At 41.2% G+C, this 20577-nt stretch overlaps 2 long non-coding RNA genes across 3 annotated transcripts; one reads left to right on the top strand and one right to left on the bottom strand.

The window, feature by feature from the left end:
• Nucleotides 1-215: 215 nt before the first annotated feature.
• LOC138150127 (uncharacterized) lies at nucleotides 216-15278 on the top strand. 2 transcript variants are annotated; one of them, XR_011165519.1, is made up of 3 exons: nucleotides 216-424; nucleotides 10627-10774; nucleotides 15145-15278. It is a non-coding gene; the product is annotated as an uncharacterized lncRNA (long non-coding RNA). The 2 variants fall into 2 exon arrangements; XR_011165518.1 differs by lacking the exon at nucleotides 15145-15278 and adding an exon at nucleotides 11560-12762.
• Nucleotides 13895-18990, bottom strand: LOC138150126 (uncharacterized). Its single transcript, XR_011165517.1, has 2 exons — nucleotides 18513-18990; nucleotides 13895-15636 (listed from the first exon to the last, which is right to left on the bottom strand). It is a non-coding gene; the product is annotated as an uncharacterized lncRNA (long non-coding RNA).
• Between the last annotated feature and the right edge of the window lie 1587 nt (nucleotides 18991-20577).

Here is a 20577-nt window from a genome sequence, read left to right as displayed (position 1 = left end):
TTAATCAGTGGTTATTAGAGGCATTTTTAAAGACCGCCAAAGGCAAAATTGTAAAATAGATTGTCTTCAACTGGCCATAACTACCTCTGTGCCCCCATTAAGTGTCATAAAGACTTCCTCCCCCCTTCCTATTTGGGGGCCCCTAGGCCCTGATGAGTCTACATGTAAGACACTATAGTTTTTGTTGTTGTTACTGTTGTTTTCCTCTTGCATAATTATTTCTGGAGGCTCATTAGAACCAGATTTCTGCCCAGAAGCCTAGACTTCAGATGTCTCTCACCTGTTCTCTACCCTCACGCCTAACATCTTAACTCCCTCCTTCTCCTGTGCCTTAAGACAAGCAGAGTCTCTTGCTGTCCAGGAAGCTCAGAGAAGATCAGAGCTGATAGAGATCATGCAGGCCAGTTTGACCTTCAATTCCCAGGTGAGGAGCCTGAGATAGAGAAGGGCAGTGATTTGCCTAAGGTCACAGTAAATAAATGATGTGGAATCTAAGATGGGGGTCCTCTGATGGGCAGTATTCTTTCTACAACACACTGCCTTCTCAATGGATTTTTAAACTATTAATGAGTTATTGATAACTTCACACAAATAACAGGGGTGTTCTCATCTTCAGAGGAGAACCAATGTCAATGTTTAGTTCAAAGGAATGACTCCAAAAACCTAAGCATTTCAGGCAGTTTCATGCCTGGGTAGGGGAGATGTTTAGGAATGGGGGTGGAGGGAGACTTTCCTAGCACCTGGTAGGTGGCCACCTACACAAGAGGCTGCCTTGCATATTTTGTAGTTGAAACAGAGCTAGAATCATGTCTTTTGCTGTTGGGAGGTCATAAATTCATAGATGGTTACAGCAGCAAGATCATCTGAGCCATCCTCCCTCATTTCTTTGACCCAGAGAAAGGAAGTGACTTGTCCAATATTATATAGTAATAATACCTGACATTTGTATAGTATTTTAAGATTTGCAAAGAGGTGAGGTACTATGGGTATGGGAATGTTGCATATACAACCAGACTCGGTTGGTGTGTTGGTTAATTTTGCTGAACTGGATTTTCTTGCTTAGAGATGGCTCAAAAAAAAAAATTTTTTTAAAAAGAGTTTGGGGCAACTAGCTGGCACCTTAGGCAAGTCACTTAATTCCAGTTGTCTTGCCTCCCCCCTCCTCCAAAAAAGCAATAAAAAGAGAGAGAGAGAGAGAGAGAGATGGCTCTTTGTGGAGGGGAAGGGTGATATATTTGTAAATGAAGGTGATATAAATACCAAAACAATCAATAAATATTTTAAAATAATACTTAAAATTTTCACAGAACAGTTAACGTATCTCATTTGATTCTCATGACAGTCTTACAAAGTTCTAATATAGTATACTAGTTTTACAGCTAAAGAAACTGAGGTCCCAAGAAGTAACTTTTCTTATAGCCAGCAAATATCAGAGGCAGGACTTGACCCCTGTTTTTCATGACTTTGAGGTTGCTTTGATCCACCATGCTTTGATGCCCCTTTAGGAGAATAGGGAAATAATACCCCCACAAAAATAACCATAATTAAGCATATTGGTAAACTAAGCACCTGGTGAGATTGGAGGGGGAAGTTGTTACCAGCTTTGGGGGGAGGGGGGAAGAGACAAGCCTTACTGGAGGAGTTGGACTTTAAAGATTGGGTAGGAATTCAACAGATGAAAAGGGAGAGGGATCAATTGTGAATGACTTGCCTATGTTGATCAAAACAGTTAATCTAAGATAATACCAAAGGATTTATGATGAAAAATGCTTTCCACCTATAGTAAAGGAATTAATGGAGTCTAAATACAGATTGAAGCATTTTTTTTTTTTTGCTTTTTTTGGGATGGGGGAGGGCAGGGCAATTGGGGTTAAGTGACCTGCCCAAGATCACACAGCTAGTTTTGTATTAAGTGTCTGAGGCCAGATTTGAACTCAGGTCCTCCTGACTTCAGGGCCAGTGCTCTATTCACTATGCCACCTAGCCACCCCCTGAAGCATTTTTAAAAACTTTATTATTCTTTTTATTGTCTGTGTTTTCTTTTGCAAATTGGCTAATGTGGAAATGTTTTACTCACTGCATATGTATAATCTATATCAAATTGCTTGCCCTTTCAAGGATGGGGAAGGGGAAGGAGGGAGGAAGAAAATTTAGAACTCAAATTTTTTAAAAAAACAAACATTAGGGGTGGCTAGAGGGCGCAGTGAATGGAGCACCCTGGAGTCAGGAAGACCTGAGTTTAAATCCAGCCTCAGACACTTAACATAAAACTAGCCGTGTGACCTTGGGCAAGTCACTTAACCGCAATTTCCCTGCCTTTCCCCTCCAAAAAAAAAGCCAAAAAAAAAAAAAAAACCCGAACATTAAAATTTTTGCTTACATGTAATGAAAAAAAAATTTTTGAGGGTAATAAATTTTCATGGTTCATAACCTCAAAAAAAATGAGAGGGAAAAATTCTAGGCATAATAAAGAACAGCTGAAAGGTATGAAAGGGCCAGAGAGTCATCGTGTTTAACTGTATCCTACAGTGAATAGGAAGAGAGTGGTATGAGATAATATGGGAAAGGTAATGTGGTCAGAAGCAGAGTGTAGGAATGGATAGAGATTAGGACTCAAAATGAGAAAGGTCTGGGTTCAAGCCTTGCCCTTGACTCAAAGTAGCCATGTAACCTTGGGCAAGTTCATTTACTTCTTGGTGCTGCAGGCTACTCTCTACGACAATATAATTTGAAGAACAGGTGCTAATCTGCGCTGAGAGAAGGCGGTTCCTCCCTGGGAGTCCTCTATACCAAATGGATGCACAAGCCTAGTTCCTTCCCCATCACCCAATAAAAAAGATAAGGTGAAAGAAGATAATGGAGGGCCTTGAATGCTAGGACAAGTTTGAACTCTACTCAGTTGGAAAGAGGAAGCTACTAAAAAGTTTGATCTTAGGATCCCCCTCCCCCAGCCTCAATCAATCTTAAATCCCAGATGTGGAAGAGGCCTTAAAACTCATCCAGTCTATCATTATACCTACTTCAGGACTCTCCTCTGTTGCATCCTCAACATGCACAGCCCAGAGAGCTTCTAATGCCTCATGATATGGTGAAAGGAGTGGGTTTTGAAGTCAGAGAAACTGGGTTCAAATCCTAGTTCAACTTCTTATTATGTAGGCAAGTCACAATCTCTATGGGTTTCACTTTCCTTCCCTGTAAAATTAGCAGGTTGTATACCCATCTATCATATTGGTAAATCTGATTTAAAAAACAAAGAAAGAAAGTAAATGCTGGAAAGACTACGGGAAAAGAGATATATTAATTGAAACACTGTTGGTGGAGTTATGAACTGGTCAAACTATTTCAGAGAGCAATTTCAAACTGTGCCCTCAAAGTCACTTAACTATGCCTTTCCTTTGATCCAGTAATACTGAAAATAGGCTGATACCTCAAAGCAATCTAAGGAAAAGGAAAAGGACTCATATATGCAAAAATACTTTTATCAGTTCTTTTTCCAGCAAACTGCCCACTAATTGGGGAATGGCTGAGAAAGTTATAGCATATGAATGCAATGGAATACTATTGTACTGTAAGAAATGATGAAGGGAATGATTTCAGAGAAACCAGGGAAGACTTGTATGAATAGAGACAGAGAGAAGTGAGCAGAACCAGGAGAACACTTTGTACAATTTTTTAAAATAATGTAAAGTGAAAAAAATAATAATAATGTAAAGTCAAACAACTTTGAAAAACTTACAAACTTTGATCAATGCAATGACCAATCAAGATTACAGAGGACTTATGATGGAAGCCTGCTATCCACCTCCTAAAAGAGGCAAGAGTAGACAGATATATTTTGAGAGCATGGCCAATGCAGGAACTTTTGTTAGAGTAGATAATTGTTACAAGAGCTTTTTCTTTATTTTTCAATCAGGGAGCAGGGGATGTTGGGAGGGAGAAAAGACAGACTACGGTTAGTTTAAATGTAAAATTTAATTTAAAAACAAAGTAAAGAGATTAGAGACAATGATACATACCTCCCTTCTCTTGGCAAAAGAGAGGGAGAAGATGACTAGGGTACAGTGTTTTGTACATTGTCACTGTATTTGGATATTTTTAGTTAACTGTTTTTCTTTGTTACGAAAAGGATTCAGTTCAGAAGGTAAGAGCAGAGATTTCCAGAAATGACTGATACACAAATGAAACACAACAATAAGACTTATTTTGGAAAAATGAAGGAATTGAAGTAGATGATCTCTAAGGCCCCTTCTTGCTCTAAATCCTGTTTCTGGCTGAACCTGACAGGAAGGGTCAGGGAATAATATTTTGAATCTTGTTCCTGGGGAGGGTGATAGAGTAGAGTTTGGAAGACCCTGCAGGGTAAAAGAACTGTACCCAGAACTGTGGGAACCACTGTGGAGCAACAAGGAAGAAAGATACAGTCCACAAATCAAATAGCTTAGGGTCTGGTTAAGTGTAAGCTCACAAAGCAATCAGACACCAGCACTAGAATGTGTGTAATTAAATCTTAAACTATGTGACCCAAACCCCTGGAGGGACTCTGAGAAGTGTTATGCCTTGTGTGGGTTGGAATAATCAGGAAAGGCTTTGTGGAGAAGGGGAAATTTGATTGTGGCCTCCATGGGAGAGATTTGGAGTCAACCAGCACTTAGTAAGTGTTTACTGTGTACTAGGTACAATGTCAAGTGCTGGGAATAGAAAGAAAGAAAAAAAATCCGAGTCCCTGCCTTCAAAGAGTTTACAATCTAATTGGGGAAGACAGCAGGTACATAACTAGGTATATAGCAGGTACATAACATAAAGCAGGTATATAACTATGGTTAGGTAATCAACCTATAGCAGGTAATTTCAAAGGCAAGGCTTTAGCGGCTGGGGGTGGGGGGGAGTAGGGAAGGCTGTCTGTAAAAGGTGGCATTTGACCTAAAAGTTTTAAAGGAAGCTAGAAACACTGAGAGGTAGAGGAGAGGAGGCAAAGCATTCTAGTTATGGGGGACAGCCAGTGAAAAGATACATAGATGAAATGTCATTTTTGAACAACAACAAATAGGCTACTGTAGTTGATTCATGAAATGTGTATGGGAAAGTAATGTGTAAGAAGACTAGAAAAATAGGAAGAAGGAAGGTTATTAAGACATTTAAATGCTGAACAAAGGATTTTATATTTGATCCTCAGTGTACTAGGGAGCCACTATAGCTTATTGAGTAGGAAAGTGACATCGATATTAGAGACTATGCCTTAGAAAATTTAGACGTATCTCCCCTAGTGTCTATGGTAGTCTCCTGTACAAAGTAGGTGCCTAATAAATGAGAACTGAATTGAATTGCCAGTGAAGAGATGGAGAGGGCATTTCAGCAGGAGCAAAGAAAGGCACACTGAGAAGACTGGAGCAGAGGGTCCCACCTTTGGGGGTAGTGAAAGCGACAAGTGGATGGATTCAGAATAGCTCTATGACCACAGATTTAGAGCTGCAAGGAGCCTTAGAGATCATCCAGGATAATACCTTCATTTTACAATTGAGGGAAGAGAGTTAGGTTAAGTGAGGTTAAGTGACTTGCCCAAAGTCACAATGGTAGGAAGTGACAAAGCTGGGATTTGAACCCAGGCTTTCTGATTCCCAATCCAGTGCTCTTTCCATCACATCACACTGCCTTAGGTGGCAGGCTTTCAATGAAAGATGTAGAGATTCATTTATAGGTTATCGAACAGAAGGTGCTATGTTGAAAGCCTATGTGGCAGTATGTTTTGGTGACCATCTGTGTATGCAGGATGGATTGGAATAAAAAGAGTCCAGAAATATCAAGTCCAGTGAGATGTTGAACCATTCAGATGTGATGTAATCAGGATCAGGGTCAAGATGGCAAGGGGGGGAGGGGGAATGAGGAAAGAAAGAGGAGAGCAAGAGCAATTATTATGAAGTCTCAATAGGCTTTAGTGTCTGACTGGATCTGGAGGACAAAGGAAAGACGTGAGTCAGAAATGACTCTGCATTTTGGAACCTGAAGGCCTGGAGAAGGGTGGTACCCTTGATAGAAATGGGGAAGTTGGGAAGGAAAGCCGGTTTGGGAAGGGAAGAGGATGATGTTACCTTGAAACATATTGGGTGGTAGGTGACAGTGGGGCATCTGTGTAGAGGATGAGAGGAAATGTCACAGGCTCCTTACTTAGTCTAACCTCCTCATTTAACTAAGGAAACTGAGGTCCACTTAAATTGACTTGCCAAGTTCACACAGGTAACAAGTAGCAGAGTCAGGATTCAAACCCAGGTCCTGACTCCAATCCATTGCCTGAAGGAAAATGAGGCCCAGAAAGGGGGCATAACTTGACTGATGTCATCACAGCTCCCAGGCAAAGTAGGCACTGGAGAGTCAGAGATGGGGACCATTTGCTCCTCTCTCTTGTCCATAAGCCTCAGTCAGTCTCTATGGATGTAGTTTCAGGGAATGTTCTGTGTTGAATCCAAGCTGGAGGGGAATAACTTAAGTGATCCATAGTTGGACTGGAGGGGCCCATTGCCTAGGACCAGAGCCAGGGCTCTAATCCATAGAGAGTGTAAAGCATCAAAAATTCCATGCCAACTACCATACATCTATCTTAATTTAACTATGATAATTCACAGAATAAGGAACAAGACTTCCCAGTTGGTCCATAGGTATAGGAAGCTTTTTCCCTTGAGCCCTTGAACAGAGTGTGCCCAGTATTTTGGGGGGGCACATCTAAATACAGCTACAGGTTGTCAAAAATCATCACTGTCTTGGTCAAATGGGCAACTACATAGCATACCAGATAAAATGCCAGGCCTGGAGTCAGGAAGACTCATCTTCATGAGTTCAGTGATCCTGGGCAAGTCACTTCACCCTGTTTGCCTCAGTTTCCTCATCTGTCAAATGAGCTGGAGAGAGAAATGGCAACCCACTCCAGTATCTCTGGCAAGAAAACCCCAAATGGGATCATAAAGGGTCAGACATGACTTAAACAACTGAATAGCAACAAAATCTGGACAAACTGGGGAATTCAGCTTAGTCTATACACTGGCAGAATGTTCTATATGTTCTATAACATTGGCAGAATGCTTCCAAATGTAAATTTTTGGATGTAAATAATTTGATGGGGTGGTTAGGTGGTGTGCAGTGAATAGAGCACTGGCCCTGGAGTCAGGAGGACCCGAGTTCAAATCTAACCTCAGACACTTAAACACGAACACACACACACACAGACTAGCCGTGTGACCTTGGGCAAGTCACTTAATCCCAATTGCCTTCCCCTCTCAAAAAAAATTTAGTTTGTTGAAAGTTGGCTGGGGAGTGGGGAGAGAGAACATTTGTATAAGGAAAAAATGGTAAAAACTCACTTGTGAAGAGACAGTCTCAGGGGAAAAAATATAGAGGAGAGAGACAGACTTCTCTGAGGATTGGATAAACAATGGTTCCTCAGATGAATGTACCAAGACCTGTCTGAGGTAAAAGTAAAGACTGAGACAAGACTAGCTCAGGGTATTATGGTCCAACGCCTCATCTACATGGCACTATTTTTAGAGTTTTAAAATTCATAACTGACAAAACTATAAATCAATTCATTGGGGACTATGAGAAGATTCTATAAGGACTGTTACACTAGAGGTGGAATGTTCATACCTGATACAAGGATTGATTTCTTGAATTTCATTTCACACAATAAAGATAAGGTGCTGACCCCTAGATCTTTGACTTGAATCATTAGAGATTGTTAATAAACCAGCAGGAATGGAAGTAAAAAGCCAACAGGCAAAGATTTGAAGACTACATAGGAAGAGACAAGAAGCAAGAGAGAAGAAGCCAAGGGATAGAAGATATAGAAGGCTTCCAACTGAGACAGCTGACTCTAGCTGCTTTGCTGGGAACTTGCTGACTGGAACAGAAAAAATGCTGGGCTGATGGACAGGTGCAAGACTGAACCAGCTGCTGGGAACTCATTGGAAGAGAACTGAACCGGCTCTAGCGCCACCTTCAGGCTGAGAAAGAAGATACCTTTCAGGGATACCTGTAAGGCTCCCTGCTGTCCTCTATGATGTGTGTGGGGCGGGGGGGAGGGGGGGGAGGGGAGGAGCCGGGTTTGTATCTATTTTTCCCAGAACTGTGCTTTGCTATGAAAAGAGTCTTGGATCTGATTTGAGGAAACCTAATCACCTGTTATTTTCAGATCTTCACAACTTGGCAGTTCTGCAACTAAAGAACACTGCTTATCACTAAACTAGCATAACACTTTTCCTCAGCACCCTATAGAGTGTGGCTGTAAGAGAAAAGAGCTTGCCACTGCTTCATTACCTTGAGAATAGGAGAGGAGCAGCTTTTCCCAGCAGGAAGGGGAGCGGTTAGCTTTGCAGGGTCAGGGAGGGTCCCAAAAATATCAAGGACTTCAGTTCAAAATTTTCCCAAATACATTGTTACCTGATTCACTGCTAGGTTTCTGCAAGTGCATGCCCCCTCCTCACAATAGACATTTTGTGCATTGGTGGGACATGGCGTCCTAGGTTTATAGATAAACTGCCATGTTCATTCCCAGGGTTGTTGTGAGGTTCAAATGAGATAATGGCCGTAAAGCACTTCACAAACCTTAAAGTGCTACATTAATGCCAGTTATTGTTATTATTTCATCATTACTATTGTTATTCTTATCAATCTGCAAGTCACCAGGCCTCCAGGCTGATGATGACTTTATTCCCTGAGACTTCTGCATACTTGTTGAATTCAAGTAATGTTTATAGAGTTATCCTGAAGTACAAGTGGTAAATGGCTCTGGAGTACAAAAAAATTATTCATACACACTTTTAAATTTAATCTGTATTATTAATACTTTCTTAAGTCAAGGTAATCCACAAAACAATAAATCAAACCTCTGTCAATTTTTGAAGTGTGAATGCTCACACTGAAAATTTCACAATCTCTCTAGAAAGTTAGTTAAAGCTGACTTCAGCCCCTTTCCCTCCCCCCTTTATTTGTGCTCTGGTCTTCTATTGAGTAAATATTAGGATTATTCCTGCTTTTGTCTTCAATTGAGTAACTGTGATGTTACTCAGCTGTAATTACTTCTGTTTTTGTCTTTGGATGAGTAAATGCTATAATAATTATTTTGTCTTATAATTAAGTAAGTGTTTTATGTTTGGTGTTTTGCATAATGGCATCACGGTGACTGATTTTATACAGGTAAGTAGTAACGTACCCCAGGCTACACAGACATAACTTTAGGTCCAACTGATAGATGCCATTCACTGATACATTAGAACCACTAGACACAGTGAGACTTGGGAGATTCTGCTGATGGAGCCATCATGAGCTTGGAGGTTGGAATGACTGTCAGAGTCTTGCTGCCATTATGAATAGAGAATGCTCAGAATGTAGCTCATTGATCCAATTGCATTATGTTATTTTAGCAGTGTAACAAGCAGAAAATTGCCAACAGCTGCCCATATTTTACATTTTGAAGTACATCAAGAAGCCAAAGAATCCTAGAATGGTAGGACTGGATTTGAAGATCCTTCAGTCTAGAAAGAAGTCCTTGGTTGATTGATTGTTGTCCTTCATTCTTAAAGAGACCAAAATGATGTCACTACATTGGGGTCAAGGTACAGCACATCCAACAGTGTTGTTTGTCCCTTCTTGTTCTCCAAGAGGACCATGACATCAGGAAGGTGATGCCATGACTTGCAAGTGAATTGGACTTAAGTGAGGGAGGGCTGTGCCAGGTCACCAGCCTCACTTTCTCCTCCAGAACCATCTGGGTCCAGTGGCAGGATATAGATCACGATGACTGGAGATGGCCCCCTGTCTGACTCTGACTGATCAGGCCAATAGAAGCTTGGAAGGCTCTACCACAGATCAGGCATAAATATTCCATATGAACATTTGGGGTAAAGATGTCTCTAAATTTGGGCATCTTGTGTTTCTTTTGAGCTACTACAATTCTGCCTTGCTTGTAGAGCACAGTGCCTTCTTTGATGTAGGCACACCATGCTGGGTGGTTCTGTATTATTGTCTTCCATGTTTCACAACCCATTCCAAAATTCTCCAGAGAGACCTTGAGAGTGTTCTTGTATGCTTCTTCTGACCTCGGTGTGATCACTTGCCTTGTGTAAATTCTCTGTAAAATACCGTGTTTCCCCAATAATAAGACACTGCCTTATTATTTTTTTTGGAAAGAAAAACACCAGAGGGCTTATTTTCAGGGGATGGCTTATGTTGTCCTGCCTCAGCTCTCCTCCACGGCACTGCTCTCAATGGCGCCAGCAAGCAAATCACTGGGGAAGAACAGGATGACGTGCTCACTGCTGCAGCTCTGATTGGATGCAGCTCGGAGCACGGCGTGCGTTTCACTGGGGGGGGGGGACAGTGCATACAGAGGGTACCGTAATGTATGTAGCGTGTAGCGCAGGGGATCACCTTCACTACAGTAGCAATCTCAATAGGGCTTATTTTCGGGGGAGGGCTTATTTTAGATGAATCTTACACAGTAAGGGGAGGGCTTATTTTCGGGATAGGTCTTATTATCGGGGAAACACGGTAGTCTTTTAGGCAAAAGTTCCTTCTCAGAAAGAACCTTAGAGGCCATGTAGTACAGAACCCTCGTTTCACAGATGTCTTACTCCTCTCCAGGCTGCACTCGGGATTTCCTCTATATGCCCTGGCTCTTCATCGTGAAGCCTCACTCTAGCACTGGAATTCACACACTGGAAGTACCTCTGCCACCTGTGGCCTCTCCCTCTGATTTGATGACTCCTCCCAGAACCTCCACTTTTGGAAGGTGCTTAAGCCAGCCATATCTCATTCCTTCCCCAGCTGTCCTCCAGACTTTCTCTGTTACCTCCTCCCCCCACCCCAAAGACCCTTATCAGCTTCCTTTTTTTATGTATCATCTTCTCTCATTAGAATGTAAGTTTCTGAGAGGAAGAACTGTCTTTATATTTGAATTTATATGGTACCTAGTACCTAGTAGGTACTTAATAAATGCTTGCTAAAGGCAGACTTCAGAAAAACCTTGAAAGACTTATATGAACTAATGCTGAGTGAAATGAGCAGAACCAGGAGAACATTGTACACAGTAACAGTCACATTATTTGATGACTGACTTTGACAGACTTAGCTCTTCTCAGCAATGCAAGGACCTAAGACAACTCCTTAGGACTCATGATGGAAAATGCTATCCAAATCCAGAGAAAGAACTGTGTGGGACAAAATACCCTTGCCCAAAATAAAATCAATAACTCAGAGGTTTCTCCAGAGAAACAAAAAGATCTTTATTACCTCCCTCGGGAAGGGGGGAGTCATCATCACCAGAAGCAGTCTGATGAGAGAGGCCCAAAATACAGAATGTAAAGCTTGGTTATATACCCAAAAAACCACCCTTTTCCCACCTCCCTGTCCTTTGTTCCTCTTAGTCAGGAACTTATCTAATTCTGACCACAAAAATCCACAGCAATATCAAAATAGATATGACAGCAGACAATACTTTATGAATTATGGGGATTTTAGGACATGGTGACCTGTCCGGAGTTTTGTAACAGGATTTCCAATTTTATATTTGTACAGGTCAGATGGTGGTCAGTGGAAACAAGTCTGGGACATCTGGACCTGTAGTTAGATATGAAGGGTCTGTACTTTCCCCTCCTACACATTAGCTTAGCTTAGCAAAAACTTCAACTCATGACCAGGGAAGTAAGGCAAGGGTCCCAGGCTGCTACTAGGCTTCTAAGTCTTTGATACAAATCTGTCTAGATTTTAGAATCCTACCTGAGAAGTTTACACTGTCGCACTCAGAACTATGGAGTCTGAATGCAGATGGAAGCAGACCATTCTCTTTTCTTTTGTTGTTTTTTGTTTCTCCTTTCTCATGGTTCCTCCCATTAGTTCTAATTCTTCTTTACATCATGACTACTGTGAAAATGTGTTTAATATGAATGTATAAGTAGAGCCTATATCAGATTGAATGCCTTCTTGGGGAGGGGGGGTAAAGGAGGGGGAAAAATTTTTAAACTCAAAATCTTATGGAAGTGAATGTTGAAAACTAAAAAATAAATATATTAATTATAAAAAAATAAAATCTTGCTGACTGTTTACTGACGAGAAACTGAGGTATTAACATATCTGTCCCAATGGTCTTTACAACTGGATGCAAACTGGTGACTTCAGGCTGTAGGAAACATGTCTTAGGAGTATGGGGAAGACCTAAGAAGCAGGTAGGGATTGGAATCAGGATGGCACAGAATCTCAAAGGCCAACCCAACTCTCAATGAAATCAAGACAACACAACCCTGGTGGCTCCTTTTGATGGGTAATTGCATCACTGGGACCTGCTCCCTTTTGGTGTTTTTACCAGCTATAGCTTAACCTGCCTCAACCTGCCTACCTGTCTTAATTTGTTTAAGATGTCCCCAAGAGAGCATGCAGGGGTGTGGTGGGTACTTAGCATTGACAGTCTCTGGAAATCATAGGATCATAGAAGATGAGTACTGGAAAGGGCCTTAGAGATTATCTAGTACAACCCCTTTATTTTACAGAGAGGGAAACTGAGGCCCAGAGAGGAGGTGACTTGTAGAAGGTCATATAGTAAGTTATCAATGTAACTAGGATTAGAAACCAAGCCTCCCTCTCAAAGGCTCATAGTTTTAAAGCCAGAAGAAAACTTCTGTGGAAAAAAAATTGTTCTGTCCTTTTCTGTCCAAAGAGCATTGTCTTTGGCAAAGAAAACAGAGCAGTTCAACCTTCTTCCAGTCACTCCATCCACTCCAGTAGCAGCTGTATCTTTTCTTCGATCTTAGTACTTACCATACTGCCTGGCATATCATAGGCATTTAATAAATATTTATGATTGATTGATCAATCCTTCTTTTCCCTCCAAAATAGCTTTTTAAAAAAAAAAACCCACCTGTTTGTTTTTCTTAGCTTTCCTCAATAACCTCAGCTCATTTTGACCTTCAGTGAAACTTAAAGGACTGTGCCATGCTTTTTAATTCACGCTGTTTGGTTTTTTTTTTTTTTGCTTTTTATTTTTTGGAGGGCAATTGGGGTTAAGTGACTTGCCCAAGGTCACACGGCTAGTTTTGGTGTTAATTGTCTGAGGTCGGATTTGAACTCAGGTCCTCCTGACTCCAGGACCAGTGCTCTATTCACTGCGCCACCTAGCCTCCCCCAATTCACCCTATATTACCTCCTCTTGCTTCTACCCTCCATACAAACCTTTTAAAAATCTAAGTTGACTAATGATTTCCCTGTAGATTTACATCAGCCTTTTTTAATTTCCCCTTCTCCCTACTCCTCATTTGAACTGTTTTTCTTTTTAATTTTCAAAATTTCATCCTTGAGACTTTCCCACCTTCCCTAGATTGATTCCCTGGTAGAATTTTACTCTTTTTTTCTGAGTAGTTCAAAACCCATTCTACTTATCCAGCCCTAACCTCTCTCCTGATTTCTAGTCCTGCATTTCCAACTGCCTGTTGGACTTCTCAAGTCCCCATCCTTCTTGAGCTCACTGTAGCCTTTGACACTGTTGATCACCCTCTTCTCCTAGGTACTAAATTCTCTTTAGGTTTTGTGGTGTTATTCTTTCCTGGTTCTTGACCCCACTATGGTGTTTTCTGGGCAAGGATACTGGAGTGGTCTGACATTTCCATTGTGGATTAAGGCAAACAGAGGTTAAATGACTTGCTGAGGGTCACACAGATAATGAGTGTCTGAGGTCAAATTTAAATACAGGTCTTCCTGACTCCAGGCCCAGCCCCTCTTTCCACTAAACCATCTTTGGTTTTTAAAGCCCTTCATAAATATATTTTACATGATTGCACATGTTTAACCTATATCAAATTGCTTGCCATCTTGGGGAGGAGAAAGGGGAGGGAAGGAGGGAGAAAAATTTGAAACTCAAAATCTTTCAAAAATTGTATGTTGAAAATTGTCTTTACGTGGAATTGGAAAAGATAAAATATTTTTTATAAAGCCCTTTATAACCTGACCCTCTCCCCTACCTTTTCCAATCTTCTTACACTTTATTCCTTACCACGTATTCTGTGATCCAGTGATGATGGCCTCGTTGTTCTTCAAATAATATACTCTACCTCCAGGCTCTGGGAATTTTCACTGGCTGTTCCTCATGCCTGGAATGCTCTCCCTCCATATCACTGCCTCTTGGCTTCTCTGGCTTCCTTCAAATTCCAATTAAAATCACACCTTCCACAAGAAGCCTTTCCTGATACTCCCTAATGTTAGTGCCTTCCCTCTCTAGATTATTTCTAATTTATCTTTTATGCCTCTTGTTTGTACATAGTTGTTTTCATGTTGTCTGTGAATTATTTGACTTGCAAGCACTTTGAGAGCAAGAACTGTCTTTTGCTTTTCTTTGTACCTCCAGGACTTAACACAGTGCCTGACACATAGCATACACTTAGTAAATGCTTGGCAACTGACCGATTTACACAAAATCCAGAAGCTTCTGGCTTCCAGCTTCAAGAAGGAAAATTAGTGAGTCCAGCTATGCATCAAGGTGCTAAAGGAAAAGACTGTGGAAAGGAATGAGAAGAACTGGTATGTCAGCCTAAGTCTGACATTTTTCTCCTCTACCACAAATTTTAAGAGGGAATAGCTACTTTGGGCCCCTCTCCCATTTTTCCATCATTTCTGCTCCAGCAACTAGTTTATCCTAGTTGGTGAGAATTGGATACACTATGTTTCTTCTACCTTTTGAAGGAAAAAAAATTCATTAAGGCAAATCAAGAAACCATTGTTGCTATTCAGTCATTTTCAGTTGAGTCCAACTCTTTATGACCCCATTTGGGGTTTTCTTGGCAAAGATACTGGAATGGTTTGCCAGTTCCTTCTTCAGCTCATTTTACAGGTGAGGAAATTGAGGCAAACAAGGTGAAATGATTTGCCCAGGGTCACACAGTTAGTGTCTGGGGCCAGATTGGAACTCAGGAAGATGCTAGGCACTTTATTCATTGTGCCCAAAGAAACCATTAACCATGATTTTGGCGAAAAGAGCAAATGTCTACTTAATTGAAGTCCCCCCTATTCTGTGCCAGACACGTGACCAAACTCCTCATCTATTTCCTCTTCCTGTCCTGGTGGTCTATAATATACTGATGACAATATCACTAACATATCTGTTTATCCTCTTTATAGAATCTTGTTGCAGCGGAAGTGAAGGAAAACAAGTGTCTGGAGAGAGCTTGAACCTGGGAAGAAGGCCTTCACCAGCGGACACGTGAAAAGGGGGATTCAAAGGCATGACCCCTAAAGCTGAAGTTGTCATATTGACAGCTGTGCAAGTGACGTTGAGTGGCCAAAACACCTGGAGTGACTTTTGAATAAAATTTCCCCCAAAGTACCAGTTCCTTGCATCAGATGCCATGACCAGAGGAGAGCTATGGTAAAATAACCAGACAGGATGGCCAGGACCGGGAGTGCAGGCCAAGCAGAAAACGAACATTAGCCATGGGAGCCTGGAGACTACTCTCTTCAGTTATTTTTGAGTCTTCTTCAAGCTTTGGGTCTCCCTTGGGGCCCTGCCTGAGTTCTAGATGCCTCTGGCTTCCAGCTTCAGGAGGGAAGATGAACATGGTCATTGTTGGTCATCATGGTCATCATGGTACTTCACGTTGCTGAAGGAAAAGACTGAAAAATTAAAGGAATTGAGTATCATCATGTCTCTATTCCCAGCTTGTTATACTAGTCTCTCTCTCTCTGTCTGCCTCTCTCTGTCTGCCTCTCTCTCTCTCTCTCTCTCTCTCTCTCTCTCTGTGGCTCTCTGTGTCTCTCTCTCTGACTTTGTCTCTCTGTCTCTCTCTGACTCTGACTTTGTCTGTCTGTCTCTCTGTCTCTCTATGTGTCTCTGTCTCTCTGTCTTTGTCTGTCTGTCTGTCTGTCTGTCTCTCTCTCTCTCTCTCTCTGTTGAGTAAAGTAACCTCACTCCCAATGGGAGACATCCTTTACTCTGTATTGTCTAGTATAGGAATGTGATATTTTGCTATTGTTATTAGCTATGGACTAGACAGATTCCAAGAAGTGGAGTCTTAATTCAGAGACAAACTAAGAGCTATCTTAAGTGGGCAGATGAATTTTTGTATATAAAAAGGGGGAAAAGGTGGGAGGTGGCAAATTGTACTAAAAATCACTCTAGATTTAGAGAGAATCTGGATTCAAATCCCAAGTCTCTTTTCCTGTATAACCTTGGAAATTCCTTTCTCCTTGAAGGGCCTCTGCTTCCTCATCTGTAAAATGAGGGAGTTGGACAATGGTAGCTTTTAGCTGCCTTTCGGCTCTAAATTCTGTGATCCTATAAATCTATTGACAGGAATCCAGTTACAAGGACATTGTAGTTAAGTTATAGGGAACTTAACCCCAGAGTAACTAGAGAAAAAGTCAGGGACCAATCCTCTCCTCCCCTTCCCATCCCCCTCCCCCCCACTTCCACATCAAGCTGTAGCACAAGATAGGAAATACATCTTTTGCTTTGTTTTCATCAGTCAACTTAGATTTTATCTTTAATTTTTAATATATATTTTATCTTTATTTTTATTGACATCTTTTGCTTCAAATAACCTTTACTTCTCAGTATATACTTCTAACTCCCCAAATTCCTTATAATGGGGCTAAAAATAGAGTCCAGTTATATCCTTGGTATGGGAAACTTACATGTGAGGAAACTCCTTTTTACAATGCATGTCAGCATCCTCTCTACAATGTATAGTCTTAGAGGGTGACCAGAAACTCTGAGAAGGTGAATGACTTCTTCAGGGTTACATGGTCAGAAAGTATCTGATGTTGGACTTGAACCCAGGTCTGCTTGGCAACCTCAGAGTCAGGCTTATGGACATTGGGGCCCAGTCATTGGGCAGTAGTCTTCAAGCCAGCCATGGACTTAAGGCCTGTGGACTTGGTGGATAGATCTTCCTAAAATGTAGGTCTCACCCTATCATCCTTTTCAATAAACTTCAGTAACTCCTTACTGAGCCAGCTAGGGGGCACAGTGGATAGAGCATTTACCCTGGAATCAGAAGAACCTGAGCTCAAATTCAGCCTCAGACACTTACTAGCTGTGTGACCCTAGGCAAGTCACTTCACCCTGTCTGCCTCAGTCTTCTCATCTGTAAAATGAGCTGGAGAAGGAAATGGCAAACCACGCTAGTGTCTTTCCCAAGAAAACCCCAAATGGGGTCACGAAGAGTCAAACATAACCAAAATGATTCAACGACAAGCTCCCTGTTACTTTTAGGATCAAATATAAAATTCTTTGTTTGACTTTTAAAGCCCTTCATAAGCCAATCCCTTCCACCTTTTTTATTACCCCTTACTCCCTTCTTCTTAGTTACCTTATTCTCCTGCACCCAACTCTTTGATCTAGTGACTTCAGCCTCTCTTGCTATTCCTTGAACAAAACACCATCTCCCCAGCCCATTAATTTTCACCAGTTGTCCCCTGGACCTGGCATTCTCTTCCTCCTCATCTCTGTCTCCCGGCTGTCCTGGCTTCTTTCAGGGCCCAGCTAAAACCCAGTCTTCTATAAAAAGCCTTCTCCAGGGCTGGTGCGCTATTCACTGTGCCACCTAGCCAGCTATGAGTCAGACCAGTCAGCTCAGAGTCAGGAGGACCTGAGTTCAAATATGGCCTCAGACACTTAACACAAAACTAGCCATGTGACCTTGAGCAAGTCACTTAATTCTATTTGCCCTGCCTTGCCCCCTCCAAAAAGAGCAAAAAAAAAAAAGCCTTCTCCTATCCCCCTAAATGGAGTGCTTTCCCTCTGAGATTAGCCCCAATGTATCCTGTGTATATCTTGTTTGTACATAGTTATTGCATGTTGTCTCCCTTATTAGAGCTATCTTGAGCTCCTAGAGAGCAGAGACTCTTTTGACTTGACTACAGGCCTAAATGGTCTCTGCTCAGGCACTGATGGCTTTGGCACTGTTGGCCTGCATCTTCTTCAGTTCCTTTTTGCTATATTTCTTATACATATGTTTCTGAGAAATTTGGGATCAGCCTCTTTTAAAGCCTCATTTCTCTGTTACCTGGGTTTCTTGATGCCATCTCTGGGCCATTTGAAGGATTGGTTATGGGTGGAATGGTTTGTAGACTTGACGATTTTTATACCACCACTGCTCCAGCTGCTAACCATTCATTTACATAGCCTAAGATATTGTCATTTCTATTAAGTGTGTATATACAACCTCCCCCACCCCCAGACAATTTGGATTCACATCAATCAATAGTTTTATCACACTTAAAGGTGTAGGAGAGAAAGGACACATTTAGAACAAAAGCTAATGAATGCTTTCTGAACACAAAGGAAATCAAGGATTATAAAGTGAATAATAATTCATAATCTATTCAGTTTCTCTCCCTAGAGAGAAGGAATGGGAAGGATAGGGTGGAATTCCCCCAATACAGGGTCCCAGCTTGGGTCACCTTCTCCTCCCCTTTCAGGAATCAACACAACCACTCCCAAATGACTTGAGTCTTAGGTTGCTCTCCATGGTTCCTCCCTCACTTACCGAGAACTTTCAAGAGTTTCCTCCTCTTCTTGTTAGTTTGGCTTCCTTTCTCTGTAGCCCACCACCCCTTTTCAAGCCCAAGTTCAAAGACAGAAGCTCCAGGGCTCAGGAAATCCTGAATAAGAAAGCAATTTCTAACAGCAGGACAGATACCTAGATCCCAGGTCTCTCCAGGTACTCTCCCTGTCGGTGGGGCTGAGGATGAGCTATAGCCATCAAATGAGAGGAATAGACTAGATAGACAGTCTCTGAGGTGCTGTCCAGCTCTAATCACTTTCAAAGCACTCCAGTATCTGTGTCAAGGAAACTCTAAATGGGGTCACCTGAAATGACTAAACAATAATGACATGCTGTAGTTAGGTGGTTTGCTGCTGACAGTTTCTACAGATAATAACAGTGGAAAGAAAGAATGGTAGCATTCTCCTTTAACCCATGTTTTCATGGACCATATAGCTATTTCTGGGGTCTTCCATCAATAAAGAATATATCCAAGCTCCTATGTTTGAAGTTGGAGTAAGTATTTGAGAACCACTGGCAAACTCAGAATATTTTTTTCTTTAATATAAATATTTAAGGAGTTTTAACTGTGTTTTTTGCTGGTGAACAAAGGAAGAGGGACCCAGGGTCAATTATCATGGAGGAGAAGGACATCCCATGATTGTCATCATTTCTTTCATCATTATAATCACCACAGAGCATCGGGAAGAGCCTGCCCATGTTGACCATTTGCTCAGAATGAGTCAGAATAGTGTAGATAGGATCCCTGCCCTCTGGCAGCTGACAGTCCAAGGATGTGTCTACATTAAAAAAAAAAATCCAACTACTGAACAAATAAACACCTATTGTGTACAGGTCATATTGATAAGTGCTGAAAAGACACACACACACACACACACACACACACACACACACACACACACACTAGTTCCCTAACCTCAAGGAGCTTACATAGGAGAGGGAGGGGAGGAAGAGATCCAACATATACAAAAATAAATTTAAAAAAAACACAACAAGGAAAATTGAGAAGGAAGAGAATACTGTCTAGGGAGGGAGTGGATCAAGGAAAGCCTTATAAAGAAGGTGGCACTTGAATGGAACTTTAAAAAACAGATGAACCAATCAATCGAAAAAGCACTTTTTATTTTAAATTTATTTTTAGTTTATAATATTCAGTTCCACAATCCCTTGAGTTCCAAATTTTCTCCCCCTTCCTCTCCTCATCCCTTCCTCCAAGACAGCATGCAATCCGATATAGATTCTACATATACCTTCACATTAAATATATTTTTACAATAGTCAAGTTGCAGAGAAGAATTATAACTAATGGAATGAACCATGAGAGAGAAAAAACAAAACAAAAAAAACAGAGAGAGCAAATAGTTTGCTTCAATCTGCATTTAGACTCTGTAATTCTTTCTCTGGGTATGGACAAAAAGGTGGTGGCAAAGAATTGGAAATCAAGGGGATGCCCATCAATTGGGGAATGGCTAAACAAGTTGTGGTATATGAATGTAATGGAATACTATTGTGCTATAAGAAATGAGGAGCAGACGGACTTCATATTAATTTAGAGAGACTTATATAAACTGATGCTGAGTGAGGAGAGTGGAACCAGAACTTTGTACACAATTACAGACACATTATATCTGTGATGACTAACTTTGATAAACTGGTTTTATCTCAGCAATGCAAGGTTCTAAGACAGCTCCAAAAGATTCATGGTGCAAAAACCAAAACAAAACAAAAAACCTTAAAATTTATTAAGCATCCACCATGTATCAAGTACCTTGCTAAGTGCTGGGCATACTTTGTCTCCAATGTAACATCTGGATGTCCATGATCATGATAACTAAAAACTAACACTTTGAGGTTGGAAAGCGTTTTACATAGGTTATCTCATTTGAGTCTAATAATAGAGGCAACATGCAAAAGGGAGTATTGGGCAGAGAAGGGCACTTTGGTTCAGAAAATTAGGGTGATAGTGAGCAGCATCATAGGGAAACCAAGTGACATGCCCATATGGGAACAAAGGAACAATGGCAGAATAGATTTGATCACGTTTGTG

Source organism: Petaurus breviceps, unplaced genomic scaffold (assembly GCF_028583685.1).
Source record: "Petaurus breviceps papuanus isolate PSGF00001 unplaced genomic scaffold, PetGlider_PUasm1.0 90865, whole genome shotgun sequence".
NCBI lineage: Eukaryota > Metazoa > Chordata > Mammalia > Diprotodontia > Petauridae > Petaurus > Petaurus breviceps.
The sequence above is the reverse complement of the archived record's forward strand: the minus strand, read 5'-3'. Positions and strand labels throughout refer to the sequence as shown.